The sequence below is a fragment of the Crocuta crocuta genome, unplaced genomic scaffold, assembly GCF_008692635.1.
Source record: "Crocuta crocuta isolate KB4526 unplaced genomic scaffold, BGI_CrCroc_1.0 scaffold433, whole genome shotgun sequence".
NCBI classification, from domain to species: Eukaryota; Metazoa; Chordata; class Mammalia; order Carnivora; family Hyaenidae; genus Crocuta; species Crocuta crocuta.
Genome location: NW_027530001.1, coordinates 77,473 through 93,844, shown reverse-complemented (window position 1 = coordinate 93,844; position 16,372 = coordinate 77,473).

The window sequence follows — 16,372 nt, the reverse complement described above, 5'->3', positions numbered from 1 at the left end:
TTGCTTTTACTATATTTTTAAATTTTTATATATGTTAAAGAAGTTATGTCCTTGTGTGGGAATTTGAATTTTTTCTTCATATTTTAACTTTTCCATGTGACTTGCCATTTGTCTGGTTTCAGTGTGAAGAGTCCTCTCAATGAAAACCAATGTCAGAGAGGTTGTTGCCCAATTTCTCCTCTAGGATTTTGATGGTTTCCTGTCTCCCATGTAGGTCTTTCATCCATTTTGAATTTATCTTTGTGTATGGTGTAAGAAAGTGGTCTAATTTCATTCTTCCATGGAGGTGGGTGGGAGAGGGGCTAGATGGGTGATGGGCATTAGGAGGGGACTTGTGATGAGCATTGGGTGTTGTATGTAAGGGATGAATCACTGAATTCTACTCCTGAAATCAATACTACATGGTATGTTAATGCACTAAAATTTAAATTAAGAAAGAAAGAAAGAAAGAAAGAAAGAAAGAAAGAAAGAAAGAAAGAAAGAAAGAAAGACAGAAAGAAAGAGAGGAAGAAAGAAAGAAAGAAAGAAAGAAAGAGAGGGAGGAAGGAAGAAAGAAGAAAGAAAGAAAGAAAAAAAGAAAGAAAGAAAGAAAGAAAGAAAGAAAGAAAGAAAGAAAGAAAGAAAGAAGAAAGAAACAAAGAAAACCAATGTATTATTTGATCATTTATAGCCCAGCCTGATTATAAGCTTTAAGCACCAAGAATCTAACAAAGTGGACTAATGAGATATCCAAGACAGTTTTGATACAGAAAAGAAGATTAGATATAGGGTCGACATGGACTTTTAAGCTGACATAGGAGATGAATTTAGAATCTTTTTGGTTTGCCCCTAACCAATTATGATGTAATTGATGTTAACAAATCTGACCTAGCAGGATTTTAATCTACAACCTGGCAGCATTCACCAATTTCACAGCTACGATTCTTTAACCTAATATCTCTCAGACAAACCAAAATAAAATAATACCATAATTTAATAAAGAACCAAGTAGTTTAATTTAAAGCAGCATGGGAAAAAAAGAGATGATGCCAAAAGGTAGAAAATTATCAGCATTAGCTCTGGAATCTAAAGCATTTCCAACAAAAACTCATTATAAAATCTAAAAGTGGTTTCNAATTATAACCCCCCCCCCCCAACTCCATGCCCTCTCCATGTCTTCATGTGACAGGCAGCTATTCTCTTTCATTTCTCAGGGATTTTTATTTATTGCATTTATTTTATTTATTTCATTTCACAGAGAATATTTTAAAGGCATATTCTCCTAGAGGATCAGAGTCAGTAGCTGGGGGAGTAAAAATTCTGTTAATTGAAGTATGGAAACTGAAAGGGCAAGTACTTACAATCCATTTAGACATTATTATTTTAATAAAAAGTGTGTTTTATTAAAAACAATTTTGGGGGTGCCTGGGTGGCTCAGTTGGTTAAGCTGGCTTAGGTCATGATCTCATGGTTTGTGAGCTCAAGCCACATGTTGGGCTCTCTGCTGTCAGTGCAGAGCCTGCTTTAGATCCTCTGTCTCCCTCTCTCTCTGCCCCTCCCTTGCATATGCTCTCTCTTTCTCTCAAAAATAAACATTTAAAAAGTAATAAATAAATAAAGACAATTTTGAAGTCACATGTGCATATACATGCATACAGAACCATTTTCCTGCCTTAGGCTTGCACGTCTTCATGGAAGTATAGATTATGTACACATATAGAGTGAATTTTCAATTATCCAAGAACAAAATAACTTTTTCTGGAGGAGGGGTTGTAGGGTAGAGATTACCCATGGTGAAAAGCACACATAGAGGATTTTTGAAGGCAGTTAAAATTAGTTAACAGTAAATAATAATTTCACAGTAGATAATAAACACCACAGTATCTTCTTCTACTCCAGCTGGAGCTTGAGTTCCCTGGCCAATCGGATGTGTCATATAAATGGAGAAATGCCCTCTTCATCTACTCACTGTCCATCCTTAGCACCTAGGAATGGCTCGTCCCCAGGAAAGGCTAGAAAGCTCAAAGGCTTGCCGTAGGACTGAAGGAGTTGAATTTGCTGCTGCAGATACATTTCCATCCAATTCATCCCCTAAGTTAGAGACAAATTGATGAAAAGTAAAACATGTAAGAAAACAAACAATAAATAATAGACTGTAAAAGTAGACAATGACATTTTGACTGTTTCTTGCCCAGCAATTCACATAATTTATGTACATTTACAAACATAGCTTATTTGCATGGATTTCATGTTTAGTGTATGCAAACTTAGGAACTATTGTTTTTACTCTCTCAGAAATAAAATAGTAAACCTCTTGTTAAATGTAGGATATACCTCACTTCAGGACATTTGCATTAAATAATTATTTTACAACATTGGCTTTTTCTTACATTTGTTACATTTGGTCATGTTGACTTGACATTATGTGTGATTGTCATCCATGGTGTCTTTATTACCTTACTTATTATAGCCAGATAATAAGTACTGACTCCTAGACACATTTGTGCACAACTCTTTACCTGGGAGGGGATTTGAAAATAGTTGTTAAACATTTAGTTGTTCTGCAAAAACTCCTCTTGCACATTACATTTGGAGCGATGTTGAGAGAGTGATAAAAATGTGGGCAGTTCAGATCCTGTGTACTGGAATGTTCAGTAGCACCATTAAAACAGCTACTGAAAATAAGAGCACAATCTTCCCCTCTCTGTCACCCTGCTGTTAGCATTATTCTAATGTACATTAACCTGTAGTTTTTTATAGCCACCACATAATAAATAGAAAACATAAACAATTTTTAAGAAAAATTGTATGTTTTGTTCAGGGTAAGTTCTTCTAGCAATCATTGTTGTACACATGACCTAGAGAAAGCTGTGATATTAATGGGAAGCTATCAAGATGAACAAGGGGCAAGAAGGGGAGGAAAAAAGGGGACCCCCTCCGTGCAGTGTGGGAGATGGGATCCTTCAGTGAGAGTGAAATTCATGATATCCATAGTATGGCCCAGCTGTTTGGGAGCATTAAAAATCCCTTCGCTTAAGCTGTTGAAAGCTGCAAAAAAAGACCAAATGTTTTCCATCTCAAAACACATTTTACTTAGCTGTGTTTTGAAAGCTGTTATCTAAACATTAAAAAAAAAAAACGCAGCATATTCTAACATGATTTCTTCCTTGGGTACAAATCAGCAGTTATAATTTAATTTAGGTAAGAGAGTGAAAAAGGTAGAAGGAAAAGGCACATTTTATTCTCCTACCTTCTTGTTTATCTTTCCTTAAAGTATTTGAAGGACATAAAACAGGGAAATAAAAAAGTCACCAGCATACAGTTTTGTTAACTTATCTTGTGAACATTAAACATTATGCCTCAAATTTCGTATGGTACATAAAGTGTTTCGCCTTGCAAGATCATGTGTACAGCACTTCAAAAAAGCCAGTGGGACAGCTCACTAAATGTAATGGATGTGTAACAGCAGATCTTCAGATCTCTTGTATTTAGCATGACAACTTTGGGTTCTTTAGGTGCTTTAAACATGATATCTAAAACCACATAGTTTTTTCCCTAGTGATGAAAAACATAGTCTAATTACAAACTGCTCTTATGCTCTAGATGGCTTGACCATCCGGTGCAATTGCAACATTTGGATTATACTGTATCTCCTTTTGTTACTGAAATTAATCAGTTTTACGACTTCGCCTTGTTTTCGTAACACATTTTCATGTTACTTCTTACTAGAATGCATGCTCAGGGACGATAGTCACAGTTTGGAAGTGTGTTGTCTAATGGTGCAATAAACACTTTATTTCCATTACCTAAAGGAAGAGGTGAGATCTTAGCTGCTTTCCGGTTACATACATGCATGTGTGTCTTCACCAAAATCTTCCAGAAAATCTTATTAAGCAGTTTCAGAAGATATCTTGAAACAGAACAACTGATTCCCACTTGAAGACTTGCTTCTATAAACCAACTTATTTGCTGTCAAAACTTACGTTGGCTACTATGTAGACAAAACTTTTGTCAGGAAACTCTACTAGGAATGTGGCTTAGACAAGGAATATGACATGGGGTCAGTGCCTTACACCCAGGATTCAGACCACCAGTGGTTTTTGGTGATAAAAGCACAAGGAAGTTTCAAACAGTGTAAATAATCAGATAAGGAAGCCAAGAGCAAGGGCAGGCATTCTGGGTCTAGGAGGAAACTGCCACCAGTAACCCCAAAGGACCTTCCTTGCGCCATGAGACGTAATTACGGTTTAATGGCATAATGGTAAACATCACATTTCATTGTTTTTTCAGATTTATATTTGTGGACAGAAAAATAAGAACTTGTTTCGTCTTCTTTTATTTTTACCTTTATGTTTCTCCACAAATCTAAGTGAAGAATGTGAGATGAGGATAGGTAATACTTTTTGTAAGGTGACACTTGAGAACCTTAGTAGATTAAAATTTTACTTCCAAGACGTGCTTCTCTTCCCTGTCTTGAGTGCTGAATTTCTTTTTCATGTGTGTTTTCCTAACAGACTGCAATTTAAATGCATTCATCAACGAGACACTAATTGAAAAAATGAGACGATGCCATAAACCAAGCTTTGGTACAAACTGTTCCCACTCTGATTATGATTGAGCCTTGGGGGCATCGTGTTGCTTCTCTGGCCTCTGTGCTCACATTCACAAAATGACTGTATTAATTACTAATATGCCATATAGATTCACTGATGCTTCAGGAAATGCCCCCCTAAATTGGTCTTGAAAATGCCCCTTGTGTGTTCTTCCTTCCTTTATCTAACATGAATTGCTACACCAAGGTTAGCATCCCTTAGGCTCCCTGTCAGTCAGTGGTTGGCTCAGAGTGACCCTGAATGCCAACCCCCAGTATCAGATGGATGACATCTTTGGCAAAGTAGGAGGCCATTCTTTCTGGTCTTTATGTCTGAGCTAGTGCAGCCTTGGTAAAGGATTATGGCAGAATATACAGTCACGTTGATCAAGGTTTGAATCCCATCTTTAATACTTAACAGTTGTGTGACTCTAGGGCAGGTTATTTACTCAGCCTTGTTGAATTCAGTTTTGTCATCTGTAAAACAAGGGTAATAATCACTCATAGCCTGTTAGTGAATTATTAAGTGAAATGATGTATAATAAGTACTTGACATAGAGGAGGCACTTCATAAATGATTGCATTATGATTTTATATGTTACCATCTTATCATCATCTCTTGTTTCCATTACTTCACTAGCTTGCTAATTGGTCACCCAGTATCCACTTGCTCCACCCCAATTCATTTGCCACATTGTTGCCATTAGGGTTTTCACAGATGAGAATTTGGCAAGAACCATGTCTGATTTCTTTCAAGAATGAATGAATAAATGAATGAATAAAGCTAACAAGACTGATGAATTTTAGAAACAAAATATATAATGGATATCTTTTGCCTACATTTCCAATCAAAACCAACCAATTTACAAAACAGTGAAAATCATGGGTTGATTTTTAAGTGATTACAACACACACACACACACACACACATATAAAACAGCAGTGGAGCATATGTATTTAGGCATTATGCTTACAATGTAGAAGTGTTTTGTGATTTTTGTTATTGTTATTATTACTATTGTAAATGGGTTGACTATGGCAGAGACTATGCCTTTGGTTGTTGAAAATGGAAAGACCCATTCTCTGAAATAAAATGCTTCTAGTTTATCTACAATGCATTACGCCTGGATATGTACCTTGAGTATGTTATCAGTTATTCTTAGGTTAATAAAAAATTACTCTAGAAATTTCATGAGCTTATCTATTACTTTTAGATTTTACCAGAACAATTATTTTTCACTGTTCCTTTGATTTATGTTAACAGATTCACCCAGCATAGAGTATAAATCTGTCTGATCTGTTAGAATCCATCAGGAAAATTCATCTCTTTGTTTAGAACACACACATGAATATACACACGCCTAAGCTACTATAATCCATGTTTTTAGAACAAACAGGGATGAGGATGATTTTATACACCTGAAGAAAATAGGAGGCTGAATTTTATCAAAGCAATTAAGCAAACATTGAAAATACATTTAGCCTAAGTTCAGCAACAGTAAAATATTCTTTTCTGCCTTTGCCCAGCCTCTGAAAGAGTGCACGTCTCACCTCTCCTATAAAGCTCCTCCTGGCATGCCAGCCCTCACACATCTCCTTCCTGTCTGAAGCTCTGCAGCACTTATCATTTGAACCACATAATTTAGTACTTAATGACTTAACAGTCTTGTGCTATTTGCTGGTTCTTTCAAGTAGCTTAGTCTAAATAGATTGTATGGGCCATAACAGCGGGGACGATGGTTTATATTAGCTTTTTATTCGCTCTGTCTTCTAAACCTTATCCTGCATCCTAGTTAGTTTGGTCATTTACAACCTGTGAATCAAGAGCCAAGGCATTGGAGAGTGGTGTGTGATTGAGGAAATATTCCAGAGTTGTTCCGAAACCCAAGAGTCTGTGCCAAATGTGCGTGTGGACGTGTGTATACATGTGATTGTATGGATGCATACGGAAATTAGAAAAAGAATTTCAAATCAGGCATAGACATTCGAACTTGTAGGCTGTCTTGGATATATTCTCACATTCAAAAAAGGAAGCTCTAGAATAATATGTATAGTATAACTCTATTTTGGCAAAAACAGAACACACACACGTATATTTCTTTGTTTGGTGTGAGTAAAGAATGCCACAAGAAAAACACACTGGACCGAATATTGACTACCTCTGAACGGTGAAACACCTTTGTGTTGTGTTGTTTGGTTAGAAAAACATTATTTTTGTTTAATTCAAAAGACTTCAAAGAAAATATTTAATTAAAATTAACAGATTTTCTGTAAAAGAAAAAAAAATTAAATATCAATCCAGCCTCTTTGTCGGGATTGGTGGAGAACCACAGGTGTGGAGAAAGCATTCCCTAAGAATCAAAAACTCTGTCTTCCAGCCTCAGGCCCAGCACTTACTTGTGTTGGGACCTCGGGCACGTTGTCTACTGTCTGCATCTCCTTTTGCTCGGTTTTATTGTGGTGGTAATTTTACTGGTCATGCCCTTTCATGGTTTTGTATCATCAGGGAACTTCATTAACCTAAGAGGAAGGGAGGGGCGCCTGGGTGGCTTAGTCGGTTAAGCGTCCGACTTTCGCTTAGGTCATGATCTCGCGGGTTCGTGGGTTCGAGCCCCGCGTCGGGCTCTGTGCTGACTGCCAGCTCAGAGCCTGGAGCCTGTTTCAGTCTGTGACTCCCTCTCTCTCTGACCCTCCCCTGCTCACGCTGTCTCTCTCTCTCTCCTAGAAATAAAAAAACAAAAAACAAAAAAAACCCAAACCTAAGAGGAAAGGATATCCCTTGTAAAGAATAATGTGTTATCCCTACTATGCTCTATGTCACATCTGATATGGTTTGGTTGGTACTTAGGCCAACCTGGTGATCTCTCTGGGAGCCTGTGGGAATGGCGGCCAACAGCCACTTTATCAGAAGTGGCTAGGACTCCTAAGAGTGGTCTGACTATGACAGGCAAGGGGCAAGGTCATAGTCCATGGCAGGAGTGGAATGGGAAAGAAATAAATTGCTAGTATTATTTTTCACTGATGCATTTGGCACTGATAAGGTTGTATTGTCTTTCTTAACGCTTCGGACTGGAACTGGGCTAATTTCTGGCAAGCAGTTTAGCAAGGCACTGCTTTGTCCAAAGATCAGCAACCTAGTCATTTTATAAACAATAACAAAACTCAGTCTGAATTTGCAAAGTAACGAACCTTCCTTGGGTACATGCCCCCAAACCATGATCAACTATGTGATTGGCTCTGGAACCAGGAAGCGAATCTTCTGGAAATCTTGTTGTCATAATGTCACCACTCTGAAACTTGTAATGACTGCCTTTTCCTATTTTCAACCCAGTTTAGCCCAAGTTCCAATAGTTTATGGAAAGCATTCCATAATTTGGCCTTATCAAGCCTTTGTCGCTAATGCATCTCAACTTTATGGCTCCTGGGGTGTCTTAATGACTATACTGAGCAACAGTTCATGAGCAGAAATGGAGGCAAGTATTTGTCAGATGAGAGTGTGAAAGCGCCCCTTTGGAGCTACAGCAGACTGCAGCTAAACACGGGCGAGGGAGTGCTCTTTCACGGGCCTCAACTCCCTGAGGATCTGAAGAAGTAAGGCCACTGAATTCTCCATATCCACCAAAGGACTTTGGCTGGGGTATTTGGTACCTGTTGCTGCGACATAAATTACCCCAAAACTTGGTGGCTAAAGACAACAATAAACACTCATTATTTTCAGTTTCCATGGTTTAGGAAATCAGGAGCCACTTAGCTATCTGGGCGGTTCTGGCCCAGGGTCTCATTAAGTTACAGTTAAAATGGTGGCTACAGTCACCTGAATATTTGACCAGCTTTGGAAATCTACTTCTGACGGCCACTCACTCACCTATGTGTACCCGGCCAACAGACCAAATTTACACACCTCAAACTGAACTCTACTGTGATCCTCTGGATTCATACCAACTTCCTGCTATGTGTATCCTCTTTCCTTTCCCTTGAATGTTTCAGGTCCCATTCCCCACCCCCACCCTCACATTTTGAACAACTGCATCTTTTAATGGCATACTTCATATAATGACTAACCTGTACTTCAAACTAAATTTCTGTTCAAGCTTTATCTTAAAAACATGTATCACTTCCAGTAAAATCATAAAGACTCCTGTTTCTCTTCATGTGCTTTCTTTTACCTATCTCCAAGAAATTCCTATCTTAAAAACGATTTCTCCTCACTTACATTGGGATCTCTAGCATAACTGTTAGAGGCCATATCATGCATTTGCATTTGTATCGCTTCTTTGGGTTATTCTTATTTGGAGCTCTGTTTCCATTTCTATTTCTCAAAAACAACCTGTTGCCTGAGGGACAACAAATAAATTAGGAGAAAAAAAATGTGTTCATCTTCTAATGTAAGGAAGTCTATGAGAAAAACAAGCCATAGAGGGCATTTATGTAGAAGGTAACAACTATTTTTTAGAGTTAGAACTCCTTGTAATGATAGCTAATGTTTTTTAGATGCTTATGTGCGAGTAACTGACCTAAGTGCTACGCAGGGATTATTTTATTTGATCCTCTCAACAGCCCTATGAGATATTATCATTATCCTCATTTATAGATCAGGACACTGAGGTGATATGAAAAGTCACCAAGGTAACTTGGTGCACATCACTTGCCTAGCATACGGTGAAGCTGTGACTTAAATCCAGACTGTCATACTCTAGATTCTGTGCTTTTAATCACTACCCTATTTTTTCCTCTTTATGAATCTCTGCTATGTACCAGGCATTATACTAAGTTCTTTAAAATTTTTTTAATGTTTATTTATTTTTGGGAGAGAGAGCACACAAGAGGGGGAGGGGCAAAAAGAGAAGGAAACACAGAATCTGAGGCAGGTTCCAGGCTCCACACTGTCAGCACAGAGCCTGATGCGGGGCTTGAAGTCACAAACCGTGAGATCATGACCTGAGCCAAAGTTGGACACTCAACTGACTGAGCCACCCGGGCACTCCTATACTAAGTCCTTTATATACATTATCTTCAGTTTAATTCTGATAATCTATGATACAGGTTTCATCACCATAATTTTAAAGACAGCATCAAGAAGTTTAAGCAACTCTCTCAGTATCACAGAACTAGACACAGTCTCCATCAAGGTCTCCAGCATCAACGTCTAGCTTAGCCAGAAACTGGGCAGAAGGCTGATATCTCATGAGCCTGATTGATTTCATAGTTGCAGGGAGGAAACCTGTGATCTACTGAGCCTGGGGAAGAAGATCTTACTTCATATGGTAGCTTACCACATTCAGTCCATCACCTTCCCTACTAAAGACTACAAGAGGCAGGCTGTTTGTGAAAACAGACTATTGCCACCACATCCTAGGTGTGAAAGATTTGACAGCTGGGTCACATGAGTCATGCAGGAACCACTGTCCAGGTGGACAACATTAAGCAAAATTTGGAGGGGCGGAGAAGAGTTAGAAAAGACGTGTTGCTTTGCTCTCCACAAATAGTATGGGTAGAGGATACATTAATTATTTGTCTTGATTATTTACTTTGTCATTGCTATGAAATACTTTTCAAAACCTAACCCAAATTCAGTCAGTTTACAATTTATTGAGGGCTTTGATTCTGCGGCGAGCAAGTATTTAGAAGTCAAGTGTAGGGGCACCTGGGTGGCTCAGTTGGGTAAGCATCCGACTTAGGCTCAGGTCATGATCTCACAGTTCATGGGTTCGAGCCCTGCATCGGGCTCTGTGCTGACAGCTAGCTCAGAGCCTGGAGCCTGTTTCAGATTCTGTGTCTCCCTCTCTCTCTGACCCTCCCCTGTTCACGCTGTCTCTCTCTCTCTCAGAAATAAAAAATTTAAAAAAAACATTAAAAATTTAAAAAAAAGAAGTCAAGTGTAATCCAAATTTCCCTTGCTCACCTCTTAAACTCCCAGTATTGATACCAGTTACCTTGGCTTTGGTTGAGCATCAGAGAAAAGGATGTATAGTATTTGCATTCAGATGTTGCATGGTATGAAAAATACATATCTCTAAGTCTGAGAGTTACACACTCAACACAACAAGATACTCATAACAAAAGGCATTTGATCCCTGATTCCTACCCAGGGAACAGATGACTCATGTGCCCCCCTGTTCTATTTTCTGGGTAAAGGATCATTTATTCCCTCTCTGTCTCTCTCACTGTCTCTTTCTCTCGATCTCCCCTTCTTCTCTCTCTCCTCTTCCTCCCCAATAGCTGAACATCAGTAATTTGAGTATGTACATATAACAATGCCACTGTACTGTCCAAGATTAAAACTTAGCAAAATATATTTTATAAAGACATTAAATGATTTTCTTGAAATATTTTAGAATTCATTACCAAGGAGATATACATGGGAAATGGTACACATTTATTATGAGACTTATTGTAGAAACAACAAAAGCCACAAAATTGATATGAACAAACACACTGCATAGGTAAAGTACTTAGTGAATCATTTAAACTTGATTCACCCAAACATTGTTTTGAGAATGTATTAACTTTGCTGGCTACTTGTAAGAGTGGCAGTGAGGAGGAAAAATGTAAAAGTGTGTAAGATGCAGTGTGATATCACACAAAAGCATGAGTTTAAAATTTAAAATTGTGGTCATTTCCATCTTACCTTCCTAGGCTCATAATTTCAGTTTTCTCCATGTGTTCCATGGAGTTATTTGTAAATTTATAGTACAGATCATATGGGAATATAAATTATGTGTGAATCAGGGTGCATATTTTTCTTTCCTCTTTAGGTATTTCCATTCACATCCTTTCTGGCATTCTCCATTCTAGTTGTAGGGCACTGCATTAGCAAGCCTGGATTTGTTTTCCAGCCAAGAACCACACACCAAAGCACAAATACCTTTGAGAATCTGCATCTTGGAAGTGAACCAGTACTTAATTCTGGAGTTTATAGACAGGTTATATTAGGATTTTATTTGAGGCTGAAGAATTGACTCAACAAAATTTATAAAAAGATATTTTTGAAACCATGGATGAAATCAATGTCCATATATTCACGATGATACTGAGATTTTATTGGTACTTTAACCACCCATTGGAATATTTTGACATTTTACCTTAGATATGTATCAAAATATGTGACACCCATTCAATGGATTATAAGCCTAACACACTTTCCTGGCTCTGTAGGGTTTAAAATTTCTTTTCTACTGTTTTAAGTGTCTGGCTACGGTCATTGATATACAAAAATGGAATTTTAGGATTTCCAACATAGAGAAAAGATAAATGTTTCACTAAATCATTGATAAGAACTTAACATATTGATTCTTTTTTAATAATTCTATAACAGACACATGATAACCAGCACCTACTCTCAGAGCCTTGGAGTAGAGCGATAATTCTAGGGCCAGAACTGCCTCACCACCCCTCCCCCTTTATTTAGTGTGTGCCTCTTTAGTGAGAAGCAAGCACTTTCAATAGATTACAAATTAATCACAGTCATTAGTGTTCTTTACAGAGAAGATTGTTTGGTCACCCCTGTGAAATGTTCTGTTCTGCAGGATGATGAGTTAATTCATCTGGAACAATACTAGTTCATCAAGGTTTGTGGTTTATCTAAAGATCAAATTCCTGTGATTTTGTATGTCATCTGATTTAATGTCCATGTAGTTCAGTGGTTAGGCAGCCGTTGGCTGGCACAGCACATGAATCTAATATCAAAACCTGGAGAAAAAAAAATCAAATTCTTTAATGTTTAATTCAGGCATCCTTAGTCTGAGATTGACTCACTGCTTGTTTTTCTCTCCTGGGGAAATGCAGATCTAGATAATGCCAAATCTTATTAAGAAAAGTCTAAATAATGAAAAACACTGTGTGTAAATAAGCCCATGGTAAAATCTATGCTTTCGGAGAGCTTGTAACAGAAGAGGATAGGAAAGTGTGGGTTGATTTTGAAATGAGATTAGAGGCATTCCTTTGGAAGGTTCTCGTACCATACACTCAAATACAGTTACAGCAGTTCACAGGGTGAGGATCAATTGGGTAGAGTTTGCTGATAACCTACTTTTCTTGTGAGCTTGGTAGACCTTCTAAATGCTTTCGATTTAAATGAAAAGTCAAGGCTAGATTTTGTCTCTATTCATCTATTACTATTTGGTAGTAACATTTTTGATCAAGAGGTAAAAAAAAGTCAACTGATAGAAAGATATTTAGAAGACTATTTATATGCTTTACTGAAATGGATGCAAAGTCACATAAAGCTTTATTTCCAAAATCGTTTCCCTTAGGTTCCCAGTGGGAAGGGCAAGGGGCTTTTGTACATGTTTAAATATTTTTGTTGATGCCCCATTAAACAAGACAAAAGTTTTCTTTACTGCAGTACTTCTTAAACTTTTAGAGTCTTAGAGCATTTACCATGTTGATGTTCACTGTGAAGATCCAAGAGGGAGTTATTACTTTATTTAACCATAGAACATATTTTCAGGGAAGACCTGTTAAAGAGTCCCTGATTAGAAAATGCTCGCATGAAGGGTGTTTCTGCCATTAAACAGCCTATAGGTAAATTGGCGGATACCATATTCCAAACGACCCTAAATATGATGACTGACTCATGAATGATTTTATTAATGAGTACTGTAAGAGTGGCTGGATGGCTGTGTATGAGCTTGACAAATAGTACTAGTATTTTTATCACTTTGTCTCCTGAATGCTGTGACTATCAAGAAAATGTGAAGGGCCCACATGAACACAGTTTAAGGACCCAGAACCTCTGCTCACATCCCTAGTTACTAACCAGAGCTAAGGATGTGTATATATGGAAGAATCAGGATATGGTCCTACTAAGATAAATTTGACATCAAGTTAGAGAAGAGCTTGCTTTTGGAATTACGGGCTGTATTTTCTAGCAGATTAGGATCCATCAGAATCTTTATTAGTGTGTTTTTTTCTTTGTTTTTTACCTTTTCTTTTCTTTATTTTTTAGGCAAAACAAAACATTGTTATAACTTTGTTGTTTCAGGAAGGCTAATTTTTGGTCTAAAGATAAAGCAAAATTCAGACCTAATATGACAAGGGCCTCCATTAGGCCAGTGCCAGTGGAAGATTCAGACTCTGTGGAAACAATTTAACAGACTGACCAAGTCAATGACTGTTTACTGGGGATAGAGGAAAGGAAAGAGTCCAAGATGTTGTCCAGGGTTGGCACTCAAGTAAAGGGCAGACAGAACAGAAACAGAAATACGAGTGATGGGGAACAGGTAACATGCTGCTTCTGGGCATTCGCAATGGTAGGCATTTCTATCTCTAAATTCCCTAAAAGAGACTTATCAGGGCATCAGTTGATTCCCATGGGGGAACAATGTTAAATAGTCCAGTTTTCTTGGCTGTTATAGCAATTCCTCATACATCTAGGCCTAATTAACTTACTCTTACAAGGAAAGTTCAAAGGTAGTTTTAGCCCATTATGAAAAGAGGGGCTGAAGATGTCAGTATGAATAAAACTTGATCCCATCTTTAAGAATCTTAAGATATGATTACCCTTAATGACCCTTAAGGAGGATTTTTGATGATTTTAATAATGAACAGTGAAGAGCATTATAGATACTACTGTAAAGCAAGGTAGACCTGGCTATAAACCAGGAGAGAAGCATAGATGATTTGGGTTGAATGGTGAATAAAGGTCAGACTTGGTTGGTAGGAATCAGTGGGCATAAAAATGGCGGTCTTTGAAAGGTAGATAAGATTTCATCCAAGATAATCAAGGCAAAATGGATTATAGGCTGAGGAACGATAATGGATTATAGGCTGAGGAGTCAGTGGGCATAAAAATGGGGGTCTTTGAAGGGTAGATAGGATTTCATCCAAGATAATCAAGGCAAAGTGGATTATAGGCTGAGGAACAATAATAAAAATAGCTGTTTTTATCAACCATATGCTATGCATAATGCGTGATTCTGAGTGATTTACATACATCATTTAATTTTCAAAAAATGGAATGAGTTTATACTGAATCATTAGACAACTAAAACCCATTGAGGAATTTTGAGCAGGGGAGTGATTAACAGCAGATTCTTGGGAAGATGAACAGTATTGGGCATAAACTTGTGGGCAGGTAAGCTGTGGTCAGATCTGTTAAGAGATCATTGCAATAATTCAGAGAAGAGGTAACAGGCATCTAAGCCAGATGTCCAAAGGCCAGAACAAAAATCAAGGAAGATTCTTATACATTTTTTCAGCAAACATTTACTGAATACCTCTATATGACTGGTGTTGTATTAGGCTCTAGGCAGTAGAAGCAAATAAGATATACCCAATCCCTGCTCTTCTGGAACTTCAAGTCCACCAGAGGACATGGTAGAGAATAAGTTTCCTGGGCTTGGTAATAAATATTGACCTAAAACTAGTCCAGATGTGTGTGTATGGGTGTGTATGTGTGTGTGTATGGCTTCCTAGCCTGGTTTTTTGGGATCTTAACCTCAATGGCATTTTACCTCTGCCCCAGAGCTCTCCCTCTTACTGATTGGCAGAGAACACAGTGGGTAGGACAGAACAAACTCAGCAGCAAGCCAGACAGAGACAGACATCTTCGGGGGTAGCACAGCTTGAGAGAGCAAAAACATTTTTCTTAAAATTCTTTTCTTCCATAGGTCAGGGTAAGGATTAGGGCAACTGGCATTGGAATGGAAGAAAGAGGATAGAAAACTACTTCTATTTTGCCATTCCTCAAAACATACACTAGACTATCTTCCTCATTGTGTGTGTATGTAAGTCTGTTCTAACCCATTATACCAACACCAAGCTTATAGTGTTTTGGCCTGTTCCCATGAACTCAGAGCAATTCACACTCATATTACCCAACTTATTTTCCCAACACTCCTTTTAGGTTGATGTGACGAAACGTTCATGGAAACCAACTCAAAGGTTAAGCGACTTACCCAAAGGCACATAGCTAGGAGTGGAGACAGAAGTACAGAAAGGTATTCCAACTCTCTTCCCCCACAAAATTATGAGGCTACCACCACTAAAACAATGGTGTTTTTGTAGCCTCAGATAAGAGACTGACCCTCAAGTTATTGCATAATGTGCTGAAGAGTCTCTTGAAAGATTGAATTAATTAAAGTTAAGAAAATAATTAACAAGTAATTTCTAACAGAATTGAGGTTAATTCTAAAAGTGTTTAGTACCTTAATTTTTTGATCTAAAGTTAGGAAGAATGAGGGATTTGGGCTTTTTGAGACTAATTATAATCATGATCCACGTTTTCATCTAAAAAATAAAAAGATAAAAGTGATTTTTGCTGAATGACTCAAAAATGTTCATTGTCTGAACAGCCAGATGGATATGTTATACATTTTTTGTAATTATTTATTTTTCAGTGTTTGTGAATATTTATTTGTTCAGTTTTTTTTTAATGCATCCTTTAATGCATACATGTCAGAGCATTAAACATTTCTACTTTGGGTGGATAAGGAAGAGAAGAATAATGGTATTTCATCTTTTTCTCTACCAAAATTTTACTATATTTTATTAAAGTTTTTATTTTAAAACAGTGTTTTCATTTAAACTCTGTATGAATTTGTTGTTGTTGTTGTGCTTTCACCACAAAATAACCACTCAGCGTAATAGCTTAGGGCTGAAATACATCAAAATAGCCCAACAAAAAATATTTTAAATATGGCAGTCTTAATTGGAGTTTAGGAAATAAATCTTTGAGTATAATAATTTATTCACTAGAGCTGTTGTCTCAGCCAAGTATTTCATCTTAGTTTCCAAAGAGCTGCTAGTCATTACTAAATATATTTAAAGTAAAGCAAAAAAAAAAAAAAAAAAAAAAAAAAA